At 37.5% G+C, this 10182-nt stretch overlaps 1 protein-coding gene across 2 annotated transcripts in view; it reads right to left on the bottom strand.

The window, feature by feature from the left end:
- The window catches only part of RTN1 (reticulon 1), a 246710-nt gene that overhangs the window by 64720 nt on the left and 171808 nt on the right, over nt 1-10182 (bottom strand). The gene's annotated exons all lie outside the window — the stretch shown is intronic.

Genomic DNA, 10182 nt, shown 5'->3' with positions numbered 1-10182 from the left:
GCAGGAAAAGGACACTACTCCTCACCACACATATGTAAATAGGACAGCACTTATGGTGGTCATTAGCCAGCAGCTAGGAGTCAATTTGGAAGAGGGTGAAATTGGACAGACCACCTCAACATAAAAACCCATTACATAGTTGAAAGTAAAGTATATCAAGTTGCCTCGGCTTGAACAAAGCCAGTGCAGGACCTTAAATGTTACTTTATTTACTTATTTATTTATTTATTAGATTTTTTTGATGTGGACCATTTTTAAAGTCTTTATTGAATTCGTAACAATATTTCTTCTGTTTTATGTTTTTCGGCTATGAGGCATGTGGGATCTTAGCTCCCTGACCAGGGATGGAACCCACATCCGTTGTATTGGAAGGCAAAATCTTAACCACTGGACTGCCAGGGAAGTCTCTAAAGGATGTTGCTTTAAAATGTTGCTATATTCCAAGGAGAATTATTTTCTTTCTGCTATGGTGCTTTGAGTTTCATATAATCCACATAAAGGACACACCTTGTGACAAATTATTTTCCAAATTAATATCAAGGTATGTGTTACATTTCTCAAATAAATTATATTTTATTACATAATGAAGTTATTTAACAGATAATTATTTGCTGAATGAATGAATACAAAGCATATCTTTTTTTGCCTTGACTTTTGTGCCCAACCAGGAAGCTCAAAGCCAAATTTAATATAAAATCAGAGAAAAAAATACTAATATTTATCATGGCACATTTACTTCACCTAATTTTCTTTATGGCTTTGATTTCCTTATTTTTAACTTTCATTTAAATTTATTTATTTTATTTTTTTAGTTTTAGCTTTTTTCCCTTCCAGTTTTATTGAGATATATAATTGACATACTGCACTGTATAGATTTAAGGTGTACAGCGTAATGATTTGACTTACAATACATCATGAAATGATTACCACAATAAGTTGAGTGAACTTCCAATCACAATTTCTTTCAAATATTTGGTTTCTAGTTATAGACTAAGGAACAGAGTTGGAGAGATGAAGAGATACTTTAATGACAGTTAAAAATTGCCAATCCCTAAAAATGCTCTGAACAGGGGGATTACTACCGAATGATTTAACAAATAGCATTCAAACAAAACCCAAATATAAAGGGTACGAGTATGTGTGTGTATGTGTAGTATTCAAAATAGTGAAAGATTTTCACCTTTCATACTGAAAAAAGTTGTTTTTACCCTGAAGGGAGTCTATAGTTTCATATTTTTTTAACATCTTTATTGGCGTAGAATTGCTTTACAATGGTGTGTTAGTTTCTGCTTTATAACAAAGTGAATCAGCTTTACATATACATATATCCCCATATCTCCTCCCTCTTGAGTCTCCCTCCCACCCTCCCTATCCCACCCCTCTAGGTGGTCACAAAGCACTGAGCTGATCTCCCTGTGCTATGCGGCTGCTTCCCACTAGCTATCTATTTTACATTTGGTAGTATATATAAGTCCGTGCCACTCTTTCACTTCATCCCAGCTTACCCTTCCCACTCCCCGTGTCCTCAAGTCCATTCTCTACGTCTGCGTCTTTATTCCTATAGTTTCATATTAAACGTGAATAATTCTAAATTGAAAGATACAAACAACTGAGGATACTTGGGCAAAAAAAGGTGAAAAGTGACAAAGAGGTAAATCAGCACTTCAAAAACTGCAAATAGCAAAGAGTAAAAAGATAAGTGATCTGTAAAAAATTATAATGTGGAGCTCAGTAAGGCTAGAGTATATGCACTAAATATATTCTTCATCTAAAATTAGGGGGAAGTTATCTATCTATCCACCTATTCACTTCATTTATTCATTCAAAAATGCATACTGAAAACCTATCATGGGCCAGGCTTTCTTCTAGGCACTGGACATAAAAAGGTAAACAAGTCACACATGAGGCCATGTAGGCTGTTAGGGTATGCAGACGAGTATACACACAATTATCAAAAGGTGTGAAAGGCACAATTATGGGGAAAAATAGTGAGCTACAGTTCCCATGAGAGGGGTAGCTAAATGAGATATGGACGAGGGTCAGGGCAGGTTTCTTGGAATAAGTGGTGTCTAAGCTGAGTCTTGAAGGATCAGTACACTGAGTCACATAGAGGGTGTGCGCATATGGGCATGGAGGGTGGGGAAGAAAGGAAAGGGAAAATGGAAATCTCACATGCAAAGTCCTAGAGGCCAGGGAGTTTGGATGCAAAAGTCAGAGTGCTCAGCAGGAGGCCAGAATGCAAATTTGGGAGCCAAGAGGCTAATTAAACAATTTAATTATTTGAGACCTACAACAATTAGAGGATAACACTAAAATTTATTGAGCACTTACTGTGTTCCAGACACTGCTCTAGCTGCTTTTCACATGTCATCTCATTTAATTTTCACAACAACCCTGTGATTTAGGGATGATTAATTCTGCTTTACACATTAGGACCTAAGATTTGGAGAGGTTAAGTAACTTGTCCAGAGTCACACCACGTATAAGTGGTGGAGCTCAGATTTAAACTCAGAGGGGTCCAATTCCAACACCCTGGGTTATTTTTATTATTTATTTTCTATTGCAATTTTATAATTAAGACTAAAAAATGAAAAGAAAATAAATTCTGGAATTTTGTTTTAAATGAAACCAACCATCAAGGACATGATCTAGGGTCAACATATTTAGTCCAACTTAACTTTTAGTCTTCCAAGATGGCTCCTTGATATCCCTGCCCCTCCCATTCAATACTGGATTAGGTGCCACCATGTGTGTGCTCATAAGTCCCTTCGTCTTATTGTCTGCTTCCCAATTGGATCATAAGATTCATGAGGGCAGGATCATCACTGTATCCTGAGCACCTAGCATAGTGCTTGATATATGGTAGTCTATAAACATCCACTAAATGCATTTTCTAAATCAAGATTAATAGAAAAAAACCTGACATTGGAATGTGCACTTATGACCAGGTGCCTTTAACTGAAAAGTGGAAGGAGTAATTCTATCTAGTTTTTGCACATGGACTGTACAGATTAATGAGTCAATGTCTTCTGTATATACCAGGTCCTCAGAAGGTTCTGTGTATATAGCAAATGCTGTTTATTTTCTGTGGTACATAAATGACCTTGAGAATATCATCATCATTTATAATTGCAGTGGCAGCCATTAGGGAACAGTTTCAATTAATTACCACTAGTTTAATGGCCTAAGAGAGAAGTCACAGTTTGAGGCAAAGAAACAATAATGAAATTCTGTGAGAAGTGGTTACCTAGCTAATTGATGATTGGAAAAGAGATCTGAGGGCAAAGGTCACATACACAAATATGGTGTGTGTTGGAAGAATGCCAAAAAGGAGACAGGACTATGAAATATGATGGTAAAAAGAAGCAAATGGTAGGACAGTGCAGCTCTGTTGACTTAACTATCAGCTTTAAAATCAATTGGTGTATTCACTAAAATTGAAAATTTCTGGATCCATCCCTGATTAACCAACTCAGAATTGATGGGGATGAAACCCAAGAATCTACATTTTAACAGGTTTCTCAGGTCATTTTTAAGCACTGAAAAAATAGTGAACCACTAGTCCTTAAATCCATGAAACATGATAACCGCAGCATAGAAAAGTATGAGGTTCAGACATGCTTATTCTCTAAGAGGTAAGATGAGCATTGGAAAGGCATTATGAATTTAGATGATAACAACAGATTCATCATATTCATCATATCCTATTTAGGCAGGCAGATCTCACCACATCTACACATGTTCCCCACTCCACTGCTCTCATCCACGTTTCCCTGAGGGTGGGGGGCTGGCTGCCACCTCCCAGTTGTCTTTAGGTCTTGCTCTTTCTTTCTTCTTTTGTGCATTCTAGCCCCTTTTCCCGGAGCCCCAGTCTTTTGAGTCCTTCTGTAAAGAACATACCCATATATGCCAATATTTAAGTTATGTTGATGTGATGTATTCATAGTTGTTACATCTCTGAATTTAAAAAACACTATCAGGTTGATTTTTCTCAGACTTTGAACGTATAAAAAGGCAAAGGCTCTCTTCAATTGATTTTCTCAAAGGTTATTCAGGGCATCTTTTTTCCAGGGTTGATGGTACCTCATCACTCCGGTCAATGAGGAAACAGTGGTTATAGTCCGGAGATAAAAGCAGGAAATAAAGAAACCAAAAAAAGTCCACTTTTTTTAAGGAGGCATGAGGAGAGATTTACAGTTTGAAATGTAGCTCAAGGGATCAAATACTGCAGTTAAGTGGCTAGAATATGATGTAAAAGGAAATGAAACAAAAGACTGACATTAATACTGGAGTTTTTAATCACTAAAATGAAACTATCAAACAACCTGGCCCTGTGGATGGAGATAATGCAGATGGTCAATAATTACTCAGCCAAAGTAAGTTATGGACCTGGCTTCCACAGGTATATGGAAACAAATGAGGCCTGTGTTGGCTTTCTCTTGAGTTAATTCAAAGCACTTGGCCAGGCTCATGCATCCTTCTAGCTTTGAGAGGTGGCCATAACTCAGGAATCATGACCTGATTTAAGAGAAAGTGGGAAAGTGGCTAACTACCCCACTCATATAGGCAGTAACATGGATTTTAGCTTTGCAAGGACATTTCTTAACAAACCATATGGCCCATTTCTGTCTTTTAATGTTAGAACAATCCCCTAAAATAGTATTTCTTATAAAAATAACATTCTTTTCCCACTCCAAGTATCTTGGCATCTAAATGCTATTCTAAGCGTTTTAAAAAGATAAACTGGTCCAAGCTGTTTACAACAACTACCACTGCTGTGGCCAGAGATAGAGAGCTTTGCTTGAATTGCCAAGAAGGGAACAAGGGCGTCATATAAGCCCTGGAAAACAAGCCAAGGGGACAAGTCCTGCTGTGGGCTCCGAGAGGATGTGAAAGGCTGCCAAAGCTTAGGGGCTGCAGTGGGAGCGTGTGGGGGATGAGAGAAGGGGTCTTTTCTCCAAATTTTTATTCAAGGACTGCATGTTAATGCTCAAGTGGCCCAGCTCCATTATTTCAGCTACTCTGAACAGGTCTTCCTAACAACAAGAAAGAAGCCACCAATAAGTTACAAAACTTTTCATTTCTCTACAATGCTGGAGCCTGGTCTTTGTTTAATGCATGTTCTGGTGTCCAGTATCTGGGAGAAGAAAATTGATTTCAACACTTAGGTAATTATAGTTGACTCTTACTGACTCAGGGACCAATTACTCAGACTGCAGATTGCCGTGTGGCGTCTGTTTTTCTTCCCCATGCTTTTTCCCCTGTAAAGACCCAAAGTTTGTTGCTTTTTTCACACGTAGATGGATCCAGTCTGGGCCACAGCATATACTGAGAACTCAAGGGCAGAAGGCTCCTCGTTGGGCTCCCAGGTCCAGAGGCCCAGGACTCCCTTTTTCACTAGTGCCACCTCCATAATCTCCCCATTGCTCCCATTTAGCTGAGGACCATGGGTATGGATGAGGCTCTAACCAATTGACAAGCTACTTCTCGGTGTCTCAAAGTGCAATATGCAGACCACCTGCTTCAGAAGCATCAGAAGAGCTTGCTAAAATATGGCCTCCTGAGTCAGAATGAGCCGCTGGGAATCTGTACTTTTAACATGCTCCCCAGGTTATTATTCTGAATGTGTAGGTTCAACAACCATAACCATAGGTGCAAAGTTTTAATATCTAAATCAATTTTGTTCTTGAGTCTGACAGTGAATTCAAAAAGCAAAGAACAGCATCTGGATCTTGTTGTTTCCTAGGATTTGGAAGGTGAGAGGTTGGATTGTGAGGGATAATGGTATTTGGGAAGGACTGGGAAGCTAGGAACCTAGCAGATAAAGGCCAACAGAATTCCTCACTTGACTGTATCGAGTAACATGTGCTAGTGTAATTTTAAGGGTGGCCTGGGTATGAATTGGGAAGTATCCTGGATTTCCCTCCTAAGTGTCAGGGTTGTGTACGTGCTCCAAAATTAAACAGCAGTACAGTGCTTGCTGCTAAACCATGTAATCTATTAAACAGCCACAATGATAACCTATACACCGTTGACTTAGGTTTTGTCTGCCATTGTGGAGATGTTTGTAAATAAGGTTGGTGGTTGAGGCTCTAACTTTTCTCAATTCAAACTCCACCCCTGTCAGTTGAGACCAGGAGGTGTTTATTTCTTCTCTATGCCTTAATTTCCCCTATTAGAGAATGCACGTGCTTATGGTACCAGTCATTTGTACCTTTCGGGTGGGTTGTTAAAGAGGGCTGAGCAGTGAAAAAAGCAGGGCACAAAATAGACATTAATATTAGTAATCACTGTTAATAATTTCACATTGTCCTTATAAAAATTAACACTGCACTGACCAATGAGGAGAAGATGAACCGCTTAGCTAAAGTCTGAGGATTATTTATGGATTTAAATTATTCACGTGCTACCCATCATCCACTGCCACAGACATTTCAAAGTTCACAGCTCTTGTAATATCATATACTTTTCTGGAGCTTCCAAACAGACCTGCTTATTCTCATAAAAGATGGCTGTGAGTTTTGTAAATTGCTCTCATTTCATTTTAGGTCTAACAGGTTGGTGATGTTTTTGTTCATTTTTTAAAAAATCAGAACGTTTTGTTTTAATCTGGGTCATACCTATCAACAGAATCTAAATAAGCCTCCGTATGTTGTACAACCTCCACAGTGTAACAATAAAATGTTCGCTGCAACTGCTGCCCTCATACCCCAAAGCATTTACAATACAGCTGACAAAGTGTGTCTATTTCCATGGTACCTATCACCATGGTAGCTGAGCAGCACTCCTCTTGGAACAATCAAGTTAGTAATATAGCCTTCAGCTACTGCTTCCTAAAAGCTTTGCTCTTGAATAGATAAATGGGACAGTTTTTTTTTTTAAGTAGCTATAAAACCCCTCCAAAATAAACAACTGTTGCTAAATACTTCTTAACTTCACTAAAAAATAATAAACCTTCTTCCCCTCCATCAGTTAGAGAAACATTTCTTATTTCTTTCATTTAGAGAAGTATTTCCAAGCTTCAAGACCATGCAAAATGTACAGACTGTATTGTGCTTTGAACTACATTTTAAGATTCTTCTGCATAAAGGTTAAGAAAAGGGATAGTAAAGGATAAATTAGGAGCTTGGGATTAACAGATACACACATGAAATGGAAAAACAGCAAGGAACTACTATATAGCACAGGGAACTGCATTCAGTATCTTGTAATAACCTATAATGGAAAAGAATCTGAAAAAGAACACACACACACACACACATACACACACCCCTATATATATATATGAATCACTTTTCTGTACACCTGAAACTAATACATTGTAAATCAACTATACTTCAATAAAAAAAATTTAAAAAGAGATAGTAGTGATATAGTGATTGTTTACAATAAGGTCAATTTTATAATAATCTGAACCAATCAGAATATTTATTGAATCCATAAAGTGCAAGGGTAGTGCCTATTCCCAATGACCCCAAATACAGGCTTTATAATATGCTTCGTGGCACTGCCATATAAAGCGGACAGCAGTGTAAACTGATGTTATTTTTCTCAAGAGCACTTTGGCAACGGCAGCCTGAAAATATTCATACCTTTTATCTTAGTCCATTTGGGCAGCTTTAACAAAATACCACAAATTGGGTAGCTTATAAACAACAGAAATTTATTTCTCACAGTCTGGAGGCTAGAAGTCCAAGATCAAGGTGCCAGCATGGTCACGTTCTGCTGAGGGCCCTCTTCCTGGTTCATAGCCAGTGCATTTTTGCTGTGTCCTCACGTGGTAAAAGGGGTGAGGGATCTCTGTGGGGTCTCTTTTATAAGAACATTAATCCCACCTGAGAGCCTCACCCTCATGACCTAAGCACCTCCCAAGTGCCCCCCCACCACATAATACCATCACATCCGATATTAAGATTTCAATATATGAATTTGGAGGGGACACATTCAGACCATAGCACCTTTTAATATGGTAATTCCATTTCCAGGAATCTATCCCAAGAAAATTATTTTAAACAGATACAAAGCCTTATAACAAAGATCCTCACTGGAGTGGTATTTAAAATAGAAAAAACAAAAACCTAAATGTTAAACAAGAAAGAATATGTAAGCAAATAATTGGAAGGTGATGGGCATCTTTGTGCTGACATTAAAAATCATGTTTATGGGGCTTCCCTGGTGGCGCAGTGGTTGGGAGTCTACCTGCCGATGCAGGGGACGCAGGTTCGTGCCCCGGTCCGGGAAGATCCCACATGCTGCGGAGCGGCTGGGCCCATGAGCCATGGCTGCTGAGCCTGCGCGTCCGGAGCCTGTGCTCCGCAACGGAAGAGGCCACAACAGTGAGAGGCCCGCGAACCGCAAAAAAAAAAAAAAAAAAAATCATGTTTATGCAGCATGGTATTGGCACAAAAACAGACATATAGATCAGTGGAACAGAATAAAGAGCCCAGAAATAAACCCACACATCTGTGGTAAGTTAATCTATGACAAAGGAGGCAAGAATATACAATAGAGAAAAGACAGTCTCTTCAGCAAGTGGTGTTGGGAAAGCTGGACAGCTACATATAAATCAATGAAATTAGAAAACTCCCTCACACCAGGTACAAAAATGGCTTAAAGACCTAAATATAAGACGTGACAACATAAAACTCCTAGAAGAGAACATAGGGGAAACATTCTTGGACATAAATTGTAGTAATATTTTCTTAGATCAGTCTCCCAAGGCAAAAGAAATAAAAGCAAAAATAAACAAATGGAACCGAATCAAACTTAAAGGCTTCTGCACAGCAAAGGAAACATCAACAAAACGAAAAGACAACCTACGGAATGGGAGAAAATATTTGCAAACAATGCGACCGACAAGGTGTCAATAGAAAAAATATACAAAGCGCTCATACAACTCAGTATCAAAAACCTAAACAACCCAATCAAAAAATGGGCAGAAGACTTACATAGACATTTCTCCAAAGAAGACATACAGATGGCCATTAGGTGCATGAAAAGATGTTCAACATTGTTAATCATTAGAGAAACGCAAATCAAAACTACAATGAGGTAACACCTCATACTGGTCAGAATGGCTATCATCAAAAAGTCTACAAATAATAAATGCTGGAGAGGGAGTGGAGAAATGGGAACCCTCATACACTGTTGGTGGGAATGTAAATTGGTGCAGCCACTATGGAGAACAGTATGGAGGTTCCTTAAAAACTAAAAATAGAGCTACTGCATGATCCAGCAATCCCACTCCTGGGCATATATCCAGAAAAGATAAAAACTCTAATTCAAAAAGATATATACAACCCAATGTTCATAGCAGCACTGCTTACAATAGCTAAGACATGGAAACCACCCAAGTGCCCATGAACAGACAACTGATTTAAGAAGATGTGGTATATACAATGGAATATTACTCAGTCCTAATAAACAATGAAATATTGCCATTTGTAGCAATATGGATGGACCTATAGATTATCATACTAAGTGAAGGAAGTCAGATAAAGACAAATATTATATGGTATCATGTATATGTGGAATCTAAAAAATAATACAAATGAATCGATATACAAAACAGAAACAGTCTCATAGACACAGAAAACAAAATTACAGTTACCAAAGGGGAAAGGGAAGAGGGGAGGGATAAATTAGGAGTATGAGATTAACAGATACAAACTACTACACATAAAATAGATAAGCAATAAGAATTTACTGTATAACACAGGGAACTATATTCAATATCTTGTAATAACCTATAATGGAAAATAATCTGAATATATATATATATATATATATATATATATATATATATATAAACTGAGTCACTTTGCTGCAAAAAAAATTCTTTTAGTGATGTGTTTAATACTTTTTTTTTATTTAGCACAGCAAATACATGATTTAAAGGATAAAAAAATCATGTTTATGAAGGGTTTTTAATAACTGAGGAAAATGTTTATCATATGATGTTAAGTAAAAAAGCAACAAACCAAATTATATATACAGCATAATATGTATAAAGTATGTAAAAATATGTATATAAAAATATTGGAAAATACGTTGAAATTGGCAGTGGTTAACCCTAGGTGGTTGCATTGTGGATGATAGTTATTTTCGTCCTTTATACATTTCTTAATTAATAGTATCAGTATTTAACAGACATAATAATAGATTGTGTATCACTATCTTTCT

This window comes from Lipotes vexillifer, unplaced genomic scaffold (genome assembly GCF_000442215.2).
Source record: "Lipotes vexillifer unplaced genomic scaffold, Lipotes_vexillifer_v1.1 scaffold25, whole genome shotgun sequence".
NCBI lineage: Eukaryota > Metazoa > Chordata > Mammalia > Artiodactyla > Lipotidae > Lipotes > Lipotes vexillifer.
Note: the sequence above shows the minus strand (reverse complement) of the source record. Positions and strands in the feature narration are given on the sequence as shown.